The sequence below is a fragment of the Neoarius graeffei genome, chromosome 21 (assembly GCF_027579695.1).
Source record: "Neoarius graeffei isolate fNeoGra1 chromosome 21, fNeoGra1.pri, whole genome shotgun sequence".
Classification (NCBI taxonomy): Eukaryota; Metazoa; Chordata; class Actinopteri; order Siluriformes; family Ariidae; genus Neoarius; species Neoarius graeffei.
Genome location: NC_083589.1, coordinates 12,729,645 through 12,747,970, shown reverse-complemented (window position 1 = coordinate 12,747,970; position 18,326 = coordinate 12,729,645). Strand labels below are relative to the sequence as shown.

The window sequence follows — 18,326 nt, the reverse complement described above, 5'->3', positions numbered from 1 at the left end:
TTGTCTTGCAACCTGAAAAAACGTAAGCGCCCGTAGAGTTTATTTGACATGACAAAGAACCTCTGCGGCCGGTCTACGGCTCGAAAATCAGCACGTCACATGCGCACCCTCCGTGCGTTTCACGTGCGCCCTCCGTGTGTTTCTTGCGTTTTTTGCATGTAGACCGGCCATAGGAGCACGTACGGCCGGTTGTGACCGAGGCTTTACATGGACACTTACTAAAGAGAATCAATCATCTGACGCAAATATTAAATTAAAACTGATCTTATTGCTTCTGCTAACGACAGCGACGGTCCGTTATACAGAAATAACAGATTGTACAATACCGTAATTGACCAATCAGAACCGAGTACTCAAACGAGCCACATAAGATTTTGAGCAGCTTCTAAGCAGATACTGTGAGTAAAATATTGCAGCATTGAGTGATCATCAAACTAAATGTTAAATGAGTGTCCTGAGATCCTGAATGTTTTAAGCGAAGCTGCATCCAGACTTCAGAACAGGACGACTCAGAAACATCGCTTTAGTTCATCAAATCTCATCACTTCACACACACCGCCAAACACACCATTACTGTGCTAACGTATTGTTAAGCTCAAAGGTCTTTAAAAAAAAAAAAAACAGTACTTGAAAACTACATTTTCTTCATTAAACCCTGTTCATGTTTCTTACAGACTGTTACAAAGAGCCAAGGTGACTATTATATATTTTACTTTAAAAAAAAAAGTTTTCCACAAACTGTGCACTTCACATGCGCTCTGAATTAGGGCTGCATACCGGTACTGTGTACCGGTACTGTACCGTGAAAATCGATTCGGTACAGGTCCAAAATACCGGATCATGAAGTACCGGTACTGTACCGATATAAATTTACACTAAGTATCTGCTTATTTTGTGACTGAAGATGCGTAAATCCTACCACAAAGACGAAAATTTAGCACTGGGAAAGACGTAAAATGCCGCGCTGAAACTTGAAAGCAGAGCCATCTCTGATTTGAGATCCTCTCGCCACAGTCTCACGAGACATTGCGAGAGCTTGGCCGATCCAGCGTTCTGATTGGTCAAAAAGACTCAAAAGCAGGTCAGCCATTTTTCCTTTGCTGGCATTGGCGGCCTTTGTTGCTTTGTGTAATTTTGCCGCGCAAGTTAAAGGCCGCGGACTGCGCGGAGTGAATTTGTTTGTCATGCCACGTGGGAAGACCAGTAAGGTCGGGGATCACGTAACAAAGCTTTCAGGGGGCCAGAACACAAGTTGTCTCGCTGTGAGACAACTTATGACTTTTCGTCCCAAGTTAACTAAGTGTGAGACTGAGAGGGTGACTGAGAAGTGAGGTAGGAAACCTAGTTATGTTCGGTTTTCTTTGAGTAAAGATACTGACAAGTTGTCAACAGTTTATTAATGTTTCTGTCATTATTGAAGAAATTCAGAAGAACACATGTTAATTTGTCAAATTGTTCAGGTACAGGTACAGGTCCGGACCTGTACCTAAACCTCTGTACCGGTACCTGTACCTGATGTTACGTTTAGGTACGCAGCCCTACTCTGAATGGTCGATGATAATCGTTCAATACATGCCGATTGATTCCCTCATAAAAAAATAACCTACTCAGGTGCTGCTGGTGCACAGAGAGATGTTTACTGCAGGAGAAATGAGAAGAGCTGGTGTTACTTATACACTATAAGAAGCTCATCACCTTCACCACTGACGCAACACCACCGCACTCGCAGTCAGTCTCTACACACCCGAGGTGGACAGAATACAGCCGGAAAGGGACTAAAGGGCTCAGGGCAACAGGATGCTGTAATATCAATACTGTGATGATAATACACATTTTTCTTAGATATCGTGTATAATCTGATGCGTGTTTGTATTTTTTCTTTAATAATTGCAAACTGACTGAAAGCACCAGCAGCGTTACTATATAAAACTGTACATTTAACAAATTTGCTGTAAAATTAGAAGTCTCTTCAGTATGTTTTCATACATAGTTACTGTACATTTTAAACATAAGAATAAATCTGAAGGATGTGTGCGTCATGTCACCCAACAAGAGCGTGATGTTAGAAGTGTGTGTGTGGTTGATGTAAAACCAGTTTTAAAGACAACAGATGTTTCCAGGGAAAACAAACCTCGCCCGGCAGCATTTATTTTATGGGTTGTTTTACAATCATGGTCCGCAAGCTAAAAATCACATTTAACACTTATTATCTTCAATATCAAAAGGCTTGACTAAATAAACTTGGTTGTTTATTGTAGCCCTGTGATAGCTCTATTTACCATGCAAAAAAAAAATTGGTGATAACGTTATTTTTGGTGAACATATGGCAATATGTGTCACGTTTAGCAAAATTACTCGTGTCATTTAGAAAAAGTGCTTTTTTGACCCAAAAGGGATGCACTTAAATCATTCTTTATACCACAAAACACATATTTGGTTCCATATCATTGGAAACATAGTTAAGTTTCAATGTTGAATGCCAGTAAGTTTTCAGACTATTTTGATCAAATTAGTATGGAATTGTGTCAAAAAAGTGTCCTCTCCGAGACAGCTAATTTCTCAATATAAAATAACATATCTAAAATGATTATTTTCATCCGAAAATGTGGTCAAGATATTGGGACATAAATATTAGAGACAACTAACACAAAGCTTACAGCCTTATATTTAAAAGCACTATGGAAGTAGTGGATTCTGAATTGTCAAAAAAAAAAAGAGTCCTCTCCGAGAATCACTTCATTTGTTTCTCCCAGCCCTGCTTAAAGCTACACTTAATCTTGTTATAATACAAACTATTACACATGCCTATGTTCATATGTGTATTAATTTCCAAAAGTGCAGATTTGATTTTTTTTTTTTTTATTTGAATTTTGGACCCCTGTGACACAAACTTTGTACCCTGATTGTAAAACAACCCGTATACCTGTCGATAATGGTAATATTTCTCAATCATCAGCTGTCAGGTTATTGAGGTATTTCACCTGACGTCACAGGGTCACGTGACGCCCCGGTGTCCGCCATTTTGAACGTCAAGCTACATACCAACGCTGCAGACAGAGAGGGAGAACCGGCTTGCAAAAAAAAACGTGTTACAGACACCTAGAATAGATTAATTTGTCAGTAAGCACTCTATAAATAACCATGGTGTTTGCTTGTTGTGCTGTGGGCTGCCACAACAGACAGGGACAGCGTGCAGGACGCTCCTTTTACCCGTTTCTAGTAATGGGAATTTCGGCTCTTTTTCGGGAGCCGGCTCTTTTGGCTCTTCTTACTATAAGGAGCCGGCTCTTTCGGCTCCCAAACGGCTCCTGAGATTTTATTTTTGATTTAATTGCTGCAATTAACTAGTTAATTAATTACATTATTATTTATATTTTATCAGTAGGATGTTTTCCATTTTATTTTTTAGTTTTTGTAGCCATTGTAAAGCTTTGTAAAGTATAGCAGTGTAACAATGTTCTAGCCAGGGCTTTGAACCAGAATTTTTTTCCTATTGGTTCGTTCCGAACAGAAACGGAATTTTAACGTTTCCGGTTTTGGGTTCCACCATTAAATAGACGTTCCCGAACCGGTTAGAACAAAAAAATTTCGTTCCCGGAACGGTTAATTACGTTCCCTGTCAGCTGTTTAACAAATGGCTATAAAATTATGTCTCTGTCTCATCCAGCTTAAGCCAAATGTAGGCTAATTCTATTACAACCTTCATTAAATAAGACAAGAAATAATTCAAAACAATTATTATTTCAAATGTTGGCGATTTGGATTCTCAGTATGTCTTCCCAGCTACAGAAAAAGTGCCAAAAATGAAAGAGAATTCGTTTAGTGTGTTACCAAAGGCTAGTCAGGCCCTATAGAGGGCTACCGCATGACGTCACCGCGCCGCGAGATTTTGTTAGGCGCCATATTGGAAGACCAAGTACACATCTATGCAAGTACATACATACATAAAACAAACTACACCTGAAATGTAGCCAGGGCCGGTTCTGCCCTAATCTGGACCCGGGTGCAACATCGCGCAACCCCCCCAAAAAAAACACCAGTCTAAATCAGGACAATCATCACATAACTATAAACATTTTATATCAACTATTTTAACTAAATGGGCTATAATAAATAAGCCTGCAGGCAGCCACGGCGGGCTGCCTCAGAAAAGTAACCATTTGTCCTACCTTAAAACTCGTTTTGCTTTTTCTGCCTCCTTTTTTGTATTTTCGACCCTCCGTTTATTTTCTTTCCTTTTCTGAAAACCCGATTTGTGTCCAGACATTTTGTTCTGCTACCAATTAACTAACTCGTCAGGTCTCGTCTCTCGAGCCCGCGATGATTCCCGTGGGAGGGGCAACAATTGATACATTTTTACAAACAGTCAATAGGGAGGTTGCATCGTTCAGGCTCTGCTTTGCTCAGACACTCAGTAATGGAGACGTGATAGCAGTCCACCTTCCTGCGCTCTCCATTCAGTCAGCGAACGTCACACAGGAAGTGAACCCCAGCGGGTCATAGAAACTTGCACAGGAGGAGAATGGCTTTTTTATTTGTAGGCTACGGAAACTTTGAGGAACGAAATAAAAACCGGTATTAACCGGTTACCATTATTTTTAATAAGCGTTTCTGTTCCGGAACATAAAAAATAATAAAGTTTCTGGTTTCGTTTCTGTTCCATGTGAAATAGAAAAAGTTCCCGGTTTTCGTTTTCGTTCCTTGAACCGGTTCAAAGCCCTGGTTCTAGCTATAGAAATAAAACTTACTTACCAATTAATAAATTATTTTCTCACAAACATAATGCAAAACTGTTATATTACCAATATAAAATACACAGCTGATTTTCCCCTCCTCAGGTGCCTCACAGACTCCTCTCCCCTGCGCTCCACAGCTTTAAGCATTACACCAATTTTCATATTTTCGCAGCTGTGAATGACATCAACCCCCCCAACCAAAAAAAGTAGGCGTACACCATGCTACTTTTTTTCCTTTGAATGGTAATAGACAACACAAAGACGCAATCGGACAGCAACTTTTTTTGTGAAAGTCTCTCTCTCTGAGGCACCTAAGGACAAAAAACTAATTCGGCTCCCCAACTCGGCTCCCGTCGTTCACTTCAAAGAGCCGGCTCTTTGAACCGGATCGTTCGCGACTGACACATCACTACCGGTTTCCTACTGACCCAGACAAGAGGGCCAAATGGATTGCAGCTGTGAAGAGACAGGATTGGGAGCCAACAGAGTACTCCAGACTTTGCAGTGATCATTTCATTTCAGGTTAGTTTATCAGTTAATGCAATTTTGATAAAATATATAGCAAAAAGTAAATGGGTCAGTGTTTGTTAACCCATCTGAGCAGTGAAACAAGGCAGTGTTAATTTGTCTAGGGTTGCATGTAGCAGACATCAGACATAAAATGCAATAACAGAGGCTAGAAAGAAACGGGACACAGAAATAAATAAACAGGGCTCCATACCAAGGCTGGGTACAGTGTTTGTGATAAAAGACAGATCCAATTTAACACGAATCACAGCTTACTTTCTTGTTAAAATGTGCAAAGGTCTCCACCATCTCATACCGCCTTGCACTGAAGGACTTAAGCGTGCCGTCCAAAATGGCTGCGTCACGTGACTTGGTCACGTGGGTGAAATACCTCAATAGTCCTATGAAAATCCATGACCTTGAGTTCGACATTTCAGAGCCATTCAAGGTCAAAGGCTATGGCGGCAACTGAAAGCCCATATGGCACTTCCTATAAGTTGATAATGGTAAATATCCGTCTACCGTCAACTGTTTTCAAGTTACAGCCCTCTGAAAATCCGTGACCTTGAGTTTGACTTTGCAAGGTCGCTCAAAGTCAAAGACCGTGGTGCCAAATGAAAGGCCATATGGGAATTCCTATATGCTTATAACAGTAAACATTTCTCTATCGGCAACCATTTTTGAGTTATAATGGAACATTTGTTATTTTGACCGAAAGATTGACCTTTCTGGTGACCTTGACCTTCACCAGATTATGTACCATTGCCCACCTACCCTGAAAATTTGAAGTCAATCAGTGCAACCATCGAGATGCTAGATTGTTGACAGACACACACAAACAAACAAACAAACAAACCGACCGCACAGATTACAATACCTCGCCCCGCTTACGCAGTCACAGGTGAGGTAATTAATTCTTCTCCAACAGAACTATTAACAGACTTCAGGGCATTTCTTATTTCTTGCTCTCTCGCTCTGTCCTCAGAACGAACATTAGGAAGTGAAACTGAGAATAAATGTCATGTTAAAAATAAAACCCAGGCGCATAAGAACCTAGAAACGCTCATCATGTGCTAGCAGTCAGATAAACTGTGATATTTAACACACATCATCATCAGGGGTGTACAAATGTGAAGAAACAGGCGAGGGAGCAAACAGTTTTGGGTGACAAGTGTTTCTGATAGGATGACGCAAGCTTTGTTCTGTTCCTGACAAGAGGCTGATTTTGGATAGATTGGATGTAATGTAACTCAAGCATGCACACAAGTCAGAAGTTTACGGACACTCATCATGGACAGGGCAACATCGGCCTTTCCCTGGCATCTCTGCACTGTTCTTTTTCTGTGGCAGAATGATGTACAACATACATCTTTAAAAGAAAAAAAAAAAAAACACGCATTTGCCACAAGCTATAACTTATTTTGGGTTTTCTAAAATCAACACAGGGTCGAAATTATACAACCCCGATTCCAAAAAAGTTGGGACAAAGTACAAATTGTAAATAAAAACGGAATGCAATAATTTACAAATCTCAAAAACTGATATTGTATTCACAATAGAACATAGACAACATATCAAATGTCGAAAGTGAGACATTTTGAAATTTCATGCCAAATATTGGCTCATTTGAAATTCCATGACAGCAACACATCTCAAAAAAGTTGGGACAGGGGCAATAAGAGGCTGGAAAAGTTAAAGGTACAAAAAAGGAACAGCTGGAGGACCAAACTGCAACTCATTAGGTCAATTGGCAATAGGTCATTAACATGACTGGGTATAAAAAGAGCATCTTGGAGTGGCAGCGGCTCTCAGAAGTAAAGATGGGAAGAGGATCACCAATCCCCCTAATTCTGCGCCGACAAATAGTGGAGCAATATCAGAAAGGAGTTCGACAGTGTAAAATTGCAGAGTTTGAACATATCATCATCTACAGTGCATAATATCATCAAAAGATTCAGAGAATCTGGAAGAATCTCTGTGCGTAAGGGTCAAGGCCGGAAAACCATACCGGGTGCCCGTAATCTTTGGGCCTTTAGACAGCACTGCATCACATACAGGCATGCTTCTGTATTGGAAATCACAAAATGGGCTCAGGAATATTTCCAGAGAACATTATCTGTGAACACAATTCACCGTGCCATCCGCCGTTGCCAGCTAAAACTCTATAGTTCAAAGAAGAAGCCGTATCTAAACATGATCCAGAAGCGCAGACGTCTTCTCTGGGCCAAGGCTCATTTAAAATGGACTGTGGCAAAGTGGAAAACTGTTCTGTGGTCAGACGAATCAAAATTTGAAGTTCTTTATGGAAATCAGGGACGCCGTGTCATTCGGACTAAAGAGGAGAAGGACGACCCAAGTTGTTATCAGCGCTCAGTTCAGAAGCCTGCATCTCTGATGGTATGGGGTTGCATTAGTGCGTGTGGCATGGGCAGCTTACACATCTGGAAAGATACCATCAATGCTGAAAGGTATATCCAAGTTCTAGAGCAACATATGCTCCCATCCAGATGACGTCTCTTTCAGGGAAGACCTTGCATTTTCCAACATGACAATGCCAAACCACATACTGCATCAATTACAGCATCATGGCTGCGTAGAAGAAGGGTCCGGGTACTGAACTGGCCAGCCTGCAGTCCAGATCTTTCACCCATAGAAAACATTTGGCGCATCATAAAACGGAAGATATGACAAAAAAGACCTAAGACAGTTGAACAACTAGAATCCTACATTAGACAAGAATGGGTTAACATTCCTCTCCCTAAACTTGAGCAACTTGTCTCCTCAGTCCCCAGACGTTTACAGACTGTTGTAAAGAGAAAAGGGGATGTCTCACAGTGGTAAACATGGCCTTGTCCCAACTTTTTTGAGGTGTTGTTGACATGAAATTTAAAAATCACCTAATTTTTCTCTTTAAATGATACATTTTCTCAGTTTTAACATTTGATATGTCATCTATGTTCTATTCTGAATATGGAATTTTGAAACTTCCACATCATTGCATTCCGTTTTTATTTACAATTTGTACTTTGTCCCAACTTTTTTGGACATACAGACACCGATTAATGAGGTTAAATGTACCTTAGCAGGTTTCATCTTGACCTGAGTAACTCAACTTCATGATTTACACTGAACCAAGCAAATCGGGCATGAAGTCACGCCAGTGGTGTTTTTCCATTGCGAGGCGCCATTCCACGACCAGAGGCGTGATGCATCACAACCCAGCATTGGCATCTAAAGTGAGGTGTCGACAGATCAGACACATGAACACCCTGAAAATACCAAAGCTGCTTTAAAAACAGAAAGTGAACCAAGTGCTGAGGTGATTTTGTCAGCCGTCATGTCTACACCGGTCTTCAAATGTAAGCAGAGGTACTGAGGATCACATGAACATGTGATCACTTCGATTAAATAATTCACATTTCAAGGAAACCAACAGCCTTAATTGTGATCACAAAATGTAACTTTCATTGTGACATGGGTGTTGGTTTGAGCCAGATAGACTGGTTTGAGTATTTCAGAAACTGCTGATCTCCTGGGGTTTTCACACAAACAAAAAATGTCGAGTGAGTGAGCGACAGTTCTGTGGATGGAAACAAACGCCTTGTTGATAAGAGAGGTCAGAGGAAAATGGACAGATTGGCTTGAGCTTTTTTTTTTTTGCCAGGAAGGATATAGTAACTCATATAATCACTCTTTACAATCGTGGTGAGCAGAAAAGCATCTCAGCATGCAACAGCAGAAGAACACATTGGGTTCCACTCCTGCAGCCAAGAACAGGGATTTTAGAATCAATCACAAGTTCCTATTAAAGTAGCTGTTGAGTGCATATAAATATATAAAATATGTTTATGCTGTTTAGAGCACAAACCAAGCCAGCTTTTCGGAATAAAAAGCGTCACAGAAAACCACACTCACAAACAAGAGAGAGAGGAGTAACAAGGAAGAGAGGAGTTGAGCGACTCATGCACCTTTTTGAGGAAGAAAGGGGTGCAAACCTTAGATGGTGTAGACTGAGACATTGGAGGTTGCATTAGTCTCAGAAAGAAAAACATCAAGGTCAAACGTCACACCCCGTCCTATCATGCCAGCTGTCCCTCTTCCACAGACTTTGATTCTAGCTCTGCTACTCGTTCCAGCTCAGAGGTGGAACATCACAGAATTCGAGGTGGAATAAAGGCATAAGAATTCCTCCTTGAACAGGCTGTGGAAAGAGGGTCTCTGGTAGAGCGTCCCTGAGACATCTCGTGAGAACTGCCTAATGTTTTACAGCACCACCTCAGCTAAAACTGCTAAACAGCATCCCATGAAATAAAGCTAAATCGGACTTCCTGTTGGAGGAAGTCAGGAAGAGTGAGTGACCAAGCAAGAGACCGGACTGGCTTTCGCTCAGAGCCGAGAGCTCAGAAAGTTAACTAGAGACCCGTGCAGGCCTGAGTTCAGCCTTTTACGTCCAGTGTTGCAAAATCTGTTCCTTTCCTGGACAGCGCTTGAGACCGCTCAAGGGCAAATACAGCCCCAATTACATACCGTATAACGGCGCCCAAATTACGGGCTTGTCAAAAGGCCCAAAATAGAACATACGAAAATCGCCTAAACTAGAAGAAAAAAACCTGTTTCATAAGGGTGGAGAACCCAAAATATTTCTAAATTATTGTTAAATGTCATTTTTTGGCATATATATTTCAATTTGTTGTTCAGTCGCTTCATAACATGAAGTGAACATGAAATGCGTCTAGCGATTACCGTAAACCGTGCCTGAGTCTCTGACGTCTGAATGTCGTAAAATATACTTCCTTTGTTTACGTTGTGAAATTCTCAACGATTCATGACAACACGTGGCTGTCGGTTTGTGATAATTCTAAGAGTAATAACTTTGTGTTGTTGAATGACTGTTATACTAATTATACTACTGGACCTAATATTAATACATGTAAAGACATACTATAAACTATTTTATGTGGTTATATTATATATTGATATCTTGTTTTATTTTAATTGATATATTGTTGAATTGACATATTCTAGCTTTTTCGATATGTATCAATAGCTTAATTTAGACAGATACATGTGTCTTATTTTTGATATTTTGATTGTTCTAGATCATTATTGTTTCACCATTTGAGATTTTAAAAGTTCTCTGCTGCCCATATTCTTGTGCAAATGGATTGATATTACATATTGTTTCCCATTTTTCATGCGTATAAAAAAAAATTCATGAACTATTTTTATCTTTTTTATTTATTCAGAATGTTGGAGAAAACTTTTGACTTTTTAGATACAGCACTACTTTATACTTGCACGATTATGTAATTTCTATTATTTTTATTACTTGATATATTTATAATTGGTTAAAAAAATTAAAAATGATACGTCAAAAATTTTCAGCACGCTACGCGCAAAAATAGTAAAAAAAAATTAATTTTATAATTTTTGGGGGGGCATTTTTCACCTTTATTATTGGATAGGACAGTGTAGAGACAGGAAATAAGCAGGAGAGAGAGACGGGGAGGGATCGGGAAATGACCTCGGGCTGGAATCGAACCCGGGTCCCCAGATTTATGGTATGGCGCCTTATCCACCTGAGCCACGACACCCCCGAAAAAAAATTTTTTAATTTTAGGCTCGCTATGCTCGCCATGGTGCCCAAATTAAAAACCTGTCTTTGCCCCTGCCGCTCGGCCACGGAGGATCACATCGCGAGGTTATGTAACGTGGCACTTACATAGTCGGTACGCAACGGCACCACACCGCGACTGGCATCCCAATGACCATCTTACATTCTTAAACATTCTTGAATTCAGTTAAACATACACAGACAGGTGCCTCTATAGGCTTCAGCCAAAAATCTGTAAGACAGACACCGAGCTGGGCTTCTTTCTGTTGAACTAGTCAGTAATATTACATTAGCAGCCTTGCTACTGCTGTGTCGTGTTGTGTTGTTGCACTTGCTTGATGTTCGCAAAGTTGTCGACTCGCTAGTTTTTGATCATGAGACAATCGGTCCATTTCGACAGAGGTTTAGCCGCTAGTTACATCTCAAAGTGACGTTAGATAACTTGCTAGATAACATTCCGACATCAATACTGAAAACAAGCGCCCTTGTGTTGGTTGCTGTGTAGCTTTGTTGGCAAGCTTGTCTCTCAAGTTTGCATCACTTTGTGTCAGGGGCATCCAGGTTCCGTAAGGTTAAATTTACTCGACTAGCCATTCTTTATCCGTTCTCATCCCCCAGCATTCGATACGTCAGTGTTAGTATGGTTCTGGTTACGTTAGCTTAGCATGCTACTATTCAGAGTACTTGTGCAAACTCTGACTTGCAGCATGACCCAAAAAAAAAAAAAAAGTCTGACTGTGCATGTTTACTTTGACGGCTAACAGGAAAACAATGAGACTCCGACAGCAGAATTACACCCCTGACAGTGTTAGTCATGAAAGATTGTGATGTAACCTTATCAGTGTTTCCTCTGCCTCACGGAGATGAGAGGTTTTCCAGATGACAAAAGCCGTCGAACATCGTTCCCATCTCAGGTGAGCATGAAAATAAATAAATTGATCTCACGGCAAAACATTGGATCAGTCTGTCAATCTCATGCCAAATAAGCCTTAACAAGCTTACAACTTTGCACAGATCTCAGCGAGCTCAGAATAAATTACACTGCCCAGTGTTTATTGTGTGTTAATATCATGTCAATTACACACAAACTCCACATTCAAATACTTAGCAAACAACGTGTATGGTCTGAAAATTTAAGGTATTTCAGCAAACTTAAACTTTTATTCTTTTTGTTACATTCGTGTTCATCTCTGATGTCCCAATAAATAAAACTATGCATCATATTTGTGTAAAATCCTGGAATAATTACTCTACCACGTCAGTTGACATGGTCCTTTTTTTGGCTTCTGCTGTTCTAGATCCTTCAGCTAATAAACCTCAAGATCCACATGTGCACAGCTGTCCCTGAGGGGCTCAAACTGTGACTTGTATATACACAACAATGGCGTGAACGTGAATTACACTCCACAACTGTAGGAGGAGCTCAGGAGCAAAAAGTACCAGTTCTCACATAATGGGGCCTTAAATGTTATCCTGCTTTATCCTCCACAACCAGCTTTGATGTGTGTTTGGGGTCACTGTCCTGCTGGAACACCGAACTGTGTCCAAGTTTCTGATAGTTTAAGTCCTTCCACTTTGTGCAATGCACCAGTTCTCCCAGCAACAAACCAGCCCCAGAACCTGACGCTACCACCACCATGCTTAACAGTGGGTACAGTGTTCCTCTAGTCATTGTGACGAAACAACTCGATCTTTGTCTCATCTGACCACAAAACTTTCCTCCAGAAGGCTTTTTCTTTGTCCATGTGGTCAGCTGATAACTTTAGTCGAGCTTGAAAATGTTGATTTTGGAGTAGGGGCTTCTTTCTCGGACAGCAGCCTCTCAGTCCATGGTGATGTAAAACGTTCACTGCAGACGGTGTTCCAGCAACTTCCAGTTCACAGCAGGTCTGTGCCTTGGTGGTTCCTGATCATCTGAACCAATTTCCTGTCAGCTGAGGGGGACAGTTTGGGTCTTCCAGCAAAGTGGCTCGGCAAAGGGTTTACACCTCCCAATAACTTGTACTTACGTACAGTTGTTTGAACTGATGATCTTGGAATCGGCAATTGTTTAGAAACGGCTCCAGGAGACATTCTTGAGTGTGTAAATCTATGATCGTCTTTCTCAGATCTGCACTGAGCTCCTGGGACTTTCCCATTGTACTGTGTGTTGGTTAAACCAATGAGTGTCAATCAAACCATTTTTATGCTGTGCACAGAGAAGCTACCAGCTGCAGTCAGTCAGTCATCACTAACAGGAAGTTAAGAGGCCTTGGCAAGTTAAAAGACATTTTGGATCTTCCAGCTCCACTGAATTAATAATCTAAATGGGTGGATTCCAATTTTTGACCCTGTATTGAATTCATCCATCCATTATTTGTAACCGCTTACCCTGTGCAGGGTCACAAGCAAGCTGGAGCCTATCCCAGCTGACTACGGGCGAGAGGCGGGGCACACCCTGGACAAGTCGCCAGGTCATCGCAGGGCTGACACATAGAGACACACGACCATTCACACTGACATTCACACCTACGGTCAATTTAGAGCCACCAATTAACCTAACCTGCATGTCTTTGGACTGGGGGGGAAACCGGAGCACATGGAAGAAACCCACACAGACACAGGGAGAACATGCAAACTCCACACAGAAAGGCCCCCGTTGGCCACTGGGCTCAAACACAGAACCTTCTTGCTGTGAGGTGACAGTGCTAACCACTACACCACGGTGCCAGCCCTGTACTGAATTAAAAAAATAAATAAATAAATTCAACCTTGTGCAGCATAGGCTTTCTTTGGATTGTTCTATTAAAGGTGCATGTTGTATAATCACTCTGCCACAGAAACAGAACAGTTCAAAGAAAACACCGAAAGCCTGATATTGATGTCTGTGTACAGTACCAGTCAAAAGTTTGTACACCCCTACTCATTACATTACAGGCATTTAGCAGATACTCTTTTCCAGAGCGACATACAACAAGTACATGACACAGCACTCCTGGAGCAGAGACGGTCTAGGGCCCAGCAGTGTCAGCTTGTAAGTGCTGGGGCTTGAACCCATGACCTTCAGATCAATAACCCAGATCTTAAACCACTGAGCCAGCGCTGCCCCAAAAATTTTCTAGATTTTGGTTTCTGCTTCCAGATAGAGCTGTGAGTAGCCCCTAACTAATCAGGGTCACCGTATATACAGTAGCAGTCAAAAGTTTGTACACCCCTACTCTACTCATTGATAGGTTTTTCTGTATTTTACTATGTTCTACATTGGTGAACAATACTGAAGAGATCAAAGCTATGAAATAACATGTGGAACATATATGGAATTGTGTTAAACAAAGTAATCAGCTCAAACAGTTAATAATAAAAATACAGTAAATAGCCCTATTCCAGAACTGTAGTAATCCATATTACGTCAAGAACCGCTCAACTAAGTAAAGAGAAACGACATCTATCATTACTTTAAGACATGAAGTGACTTTTAATTAATAAAAATAAAGAAAAAACACTGAATTAGTAGGTGTGTCCAAATTTTTGACTGGTACTCTACACTGACAACTCATCTCATCTCATTATCTCTAGCCGCTTTATCCTGTTCTACAGGGTCGCAGGCAAGCTGGAGCCTATCCCAGCTGACTACGGGCGAAAGGCGGGGTACACCCTGGACAAGTCGCCAGGTCATCACAGGGCTGACACATAGACACAGACAACCATTCACACTCACATTCACACCTACGGTCAATTTAGAGTCACCAGTTAACCTAACCTGCATGTCTTTGGACTGTGGGGGAAACCGGAGCACCCGGAGGAAACCCACGCGGACACGGGGAGAACATGCAAACTCCACACAGAAAGGCCCTCGCCGGCCACGGGGCTCGAACCCGGACCTTCTTGCGGTGAGGCGACAGCGCTAACCACTACACCACCGTGCCGCCCCACACTGACACCTATATAAAAAAAAATAATAATAATAATTCTATATCAGGGCTCGAAATTCATTCTCTCTTTTTCACCAGCCAGCGGGACTAGTTACCTTCCAAAGTAACTCGCCAAACAGAAAATAAACTAGCCAAAATTTGTTCATGTATGAATTTTACTTCTGTCAAAAATAACGCAAAAGAGAGTAGTTACCGTTGTTCATGACTAATGTGCATTTATTTCAAGACCTGAGTATTTTGATACTGTTGTTAAATACATAAATGAGAACAACACAGAGCACCATAATATAATATCAACAAATAATAATATATTGGAAAACTTGGCAACTTGGTGTATGAGTATTGAAAACAAATCTACTTACTATCATGACTATAGCACCCAAAATATGTCCAACATGCTTTCTGTATTTAACCATTTATGAGAGAGAAAGCATTAGGAGCTTCATATTGACCAGGAATCAACTTGAAAAAAATTAATTATTCCATAAAAATCGTATCGCAGCCAAGGCCTACCCTGCTCCCACGTTTGCTTATAAGTCCTTTGTCGTTTCTCCTCTCCAGACTGAGGTCGCTTTGTCCCCGTCTCTGGCGGTTTCTGTTCACCTTTCAGAAAATTCCACATCGCAACGTAGCTTTGGCAGATGTAGATGTAAACAACAACAAAAACACGTGTTTAAATGGGCGATAATGTGGCCACATCGATTGAATTTGATAACGTGATGTGGCAGCGGGGGTGTGGCCAAGCGTCGGTTTGTGAATGGAGGGTGGGGTCAGGGAAGGTAAGTGGTGGAATCATTGCACCTGATGGGGATTAACCTGTGTTTGTGTATCTTCCCCAGTGACTGTGCCCTTTAAAAGGAGAGGAGAGCAGAGAAAGGGAGCTCTCTCTCCCCAACCAGAACACGTGGGAAGTGATAAAAGGCTGAAAAGCTACCAATAAATAGTTCATTGAGAACTCACTTCTGGCCTGCCGTGCTTCTGTGCTCCACCCACCTGGTCCAATACTACACGTGATTACCGCGATATTCAACGAGATGCATTATATGCATGCGCAGTAGTGAAAAAACCGACAGCCTGACTCGTACACGATATGATTCGGAATTCTTCGGTAGTTTCCGTCCTGCCGAAAAACACATCGATTAACACAGACACGGCATGCGCTTAATATGTGGCGGCTTTAGTTGACGGTGTGTCTGAATCTTCGCTTCATATATATTTTTTATTTTCAACTAGCCAGCCGGGCTGGCTAGTGACAGGAATTACCCGCCAAATGAAAAATTAAGTCGCCTTGGGCGACCGGACCACCACGAATTTCGAGCCCTGTATACTGACCCTGTACTGAAACTTATGGTACTCAGGACTTGTTTCCTGCTACCTGATCCTTATCTGAGAGGATTCATATAGACCTACTCCACATTCTGAGCACAGCGGTGCAGAAACACACAGCAGAGAAAATCTCTTACAATCAGATTAAACAAGTTAAAAGGAAACAGGTTTACCTCAGAACAGAGCAGCAGAGCACAGCATCCAGGACAACAAGAGAAAAAGGTTCAGAGTTTTCAGTTCAGAGGAAGAAGCAGCCCTGTTCAAGGGCACAGAACAGCACAGGTTATATAAAGCACTGATCCACATACAGCTCAGGAGCACACACTCACACAACATAATACTGCAAACACCAGCAAAACCGTAAATTAATACAGACAAGAACGGACATGAAATGGCCGAGACAGGAATATTTTACAGTTTATTCAATGATCAGACAGACATCAGATTTTACTGGAAGGTCTTTAAGATTTCTGAACCTACTGTATATCCTAAACTCGAGTATATTTACACACACAGTACCAGTCTATTGCTGGGTTTCACGTGACGTCACATCCGTCTCATTAGTTATTCAAAACTTTAGCTGGTGGTCTACCAAAGCTCAGTTGACAAAGCGTTTGTACAGAGAAGCTGCATTGCTTGCATGAAAAATGTCTTACGCTTTCGTTGTTTTAGGTTATTTGAATCAATCAAACCGTGAATCTCATAAAGTTTCTTCAGGATTCCCCGTGAACTAATAAAAAAGGGTGAACGAACACAGGATTTCACAAAAAGGCATCGAGAAAGGTGGCTTTTGAACCTCTGACTGAAATCGAAGGGAGCCGAGTCGAAGCATGCTCGAGTTTGCAGTGATCACTTGGTGAAAGGTTTGTATTTCCCTCTCAGCTCTGTCCTTAGTGTTTTCCAAGTACTTTTCTTATGTGTCGTTATTTTATGGTACTTTTTTTTTTTTAGTCACGAAGCGCTAAAGTCCCCAGTTGTTTCTTTGTTTACTCACAAAGTCCATATGCATGAAGGTCGCGATAAAATTCTTACCCAGCTGTACAGTTACAATGCGCCGTGATCACTTCTCCGTCTTGTTTAACTAAGATCCAGGTCTTTAAAGGGGTTTCTGATGAATGATTTACCTGAGAGATAAGAGCAAACACAAGTGAGAATCAAGCCAACTGTTTGTTTACACTTCAACTTGCAGCGCTTCGTTGTAAAGACGCGAATGAAAAGCTTAAAAAAAAAAAAATACTTACACGGGCAAAAACAATACAGGATTCATTCAGCAGCGACTTGATAGCGAGGTCCTTTACCCAGCCACATACAAAAAAAGTTGTAAGCCTCCATACTCTTCCACGCTTTCATCGATTTTGCGGTGTAGAAGGACGTCTGCAACACCAGATAGTTGGAGATGTCAGGGAACTCGACTGAAGCGTAGTTTTCGAGATCGTACAACAAATCTTTCTTTCCCAGACTGTAGGAGTCGATTCCATTGCACACAGCAATCTTCTCAATAGATCTGAAGCGAGCAGTGGCTTCTAGATTACGAGCGTACTCTGATAAGTTATCGCTAGTTGTTTGCACTAGACAGCTGTTTAGACCACCAGCTATTTCACTTCCGGTAAAACCGCTAAGAAAAGTCACGTGACCGAAACCCAGCAACAGTTTGGACACGCTTTCTAATTCAGTGGTTTTTCTTTATTGTTATTAATTAAAAGTCACTTCATGTCTTAAAGTAATGATGGATGTCATGTCTCTTTACTTAGTTGCTCGGTTCTTGATATAATATGGATTACTACAGTTGTGGAATCTATTTTCTATATTTTTATTTACTGTTTGATCTCAAACACGTTAAGAAGGTAAGAAACTCGTCCACTAATTAACTTTTGACGAGGCACAGCTGTTAATTGAAAATCATTCCAGGTGACTACCTCATGAAGCTGATTAAGATAATGCCAATAGTGCGCAAATTGTCAAAGTAAACGCTGGATGCTTTGAAGCATCTAAAATATCAAACATGTTTTGTTTACCACACAATTCCATATATGTTCCAGGTGTTATTTCATAGTTTTGATGTCTTCAGTATTGTTCTACAATGTAGAGAATAGTCACAATACAGAAACACCTATGAATGAGTCTACTGGGGTCTACAAACTTTTGACTGCTTACTGTGTGTGTATAAAATGTATAAAGTGTCTTGCAAAAGTATTTAATCCCCCCCCTTAGTGTTTGTCCTGTTTTGTCACA

General features: G+C 41.1%; 1 protein-coding gene across 9 annotated transcripts in view; it reads right to left on the bottom strand.

Moving 5' to 3' along the window:
* LOC132870245 (protein PHTF2-like) overlaps positions 1-18,326 on the bottom strand; it is a 116,945-nt gene that overhangs the window by 79,482 nt on the left and 19,137 nt on the right. Inside the window, exons 2-4 of one of the 9 annotated variants that reach the window (XM_060903893.1) lie at positions 17,336-17,468; positions 17,127-17,218; positions 16,268-16,350 (exon numbers count right to left, since the gene is read on the bottom strand). The exons of 5 other annotated variants lie outside the window; for them this stretch is intronic. The gene's annotated coding sequence lies outside the window, so the exon portion shown is untranslated. The remainder of the gene's footprint in view (positions 1-16,267; positions 16,351-17,126; positions 17,219-17,335; positions 17,469-18,326) is intronic. 3 more of the 9 variants (XM_060903896.1, XM_060903895.1, XM_060903894.1) reach the window with 3 other exon arrangements.